Raw genomic sequence first — 1,186 nt, forward strand, 5'->3', positions numbered from 1 at the left:
GCACGAGGCTCTTTCGACAGCCCTCCCGCCTGCTTGGCAGCCAATCCAAAATGATCGTCCCGCCTACTACCCCCTGGTGAACCAATCAGAAGAAAACACCCTCCCGCTTTTTAATTGACCAGTAAGCGAAAAAGAGGCGGGCACAGTCGGTCCTCCTTATCTCACGGAAAAGAAGCGGACTGAACTGTTTATACCGTTAGTCTAAATTCTTGTGACTTGGCTTTGTTTTTTATGTGAAAATTATATTATGTGTTGTACTTTTAAAATCAGAGAGGATAGCATTCCAAAAATCTCAGCTTTTCTGTACTTTCCGTTTAAACATCTTTCCGAATTCCTCGCTGTCAGTCTTGTTAAATGACTAGACCTAGTGTTAGACGAACTGTGTGAATCTGACCTTTAAATTCTCAATTTATCTAAGGCATCTTATTTTTGTGAGCACCCACTTAAAACTATAAACGTGCCACTGCTCCTTCTTTAAAAGTGTCCGAATGAGTGTAAGCCGCCCTAATTGAGGGTGTCTATAAAAATGTAACGATTTACTTCATGAGGTGCAAGTACTTAAACGAGAATAGTTGCGTCAGATATTCGAAATGTTAAAATGTGTGCTTCAGTTTAAATGTGGAAAATTCTCAATTGTAATAGAAATGTGTTATTTTTCACTCTCTGACAGAGACCTTTAGTAGGCTTGATCAGCCAACTTGAAATAGCATTAAACGACACTCCACATGCCTATATTATCAGTCCATATTTTTTTCGAAGATTTGTGAAAATGATTTTACTTTGAACTCTCGTACCCCAGTAGGGTCTGAATCCCTGTGGTCAGTTAAGTCCTTTTGATTATTTTGCTGAAGAGACCTAATGGTTTACCCTTTATCTCATTAGGGTGGAATTTCCTCCAGAAAATATGGTCTAAAAATAGCCTAAAATTAGAGTTTTTTTTCGGGTCCAGAGGGCTAAAAATAGGGTGAACAGTACAAAGATCCATGTGTTGCATGACTAGACAGCAAGACGAGTCAAACATATATCATATGTGGGTGTTTTCTCATACTGGTGAGCAGTGGCTGCTTGTGAAAAGATTTTGGGCTGGGGTGCAGCTTTTACGAGGACAAACTGAAGCAGCACTAATGTATTGTATAGTGCCTTTCGCATCTATCTATCTATTATATAGTGCCATTCATATCTATCA

This window comes from Erpetoichthys calabaricus, chromosome 18, assembly GCF_900747795.2.
Source record: "Erpetoichthys calabaricus chromosome 18, fErpCal1.3, whole genome shotgun sequence".
Taxonomy (NCBI): Eukaryota; Metazoa; Chordata; class Cladistia; order Polypteriformes; family Polypteridae; genus Erpetoichthys; species Erpetoichthys calabaricus.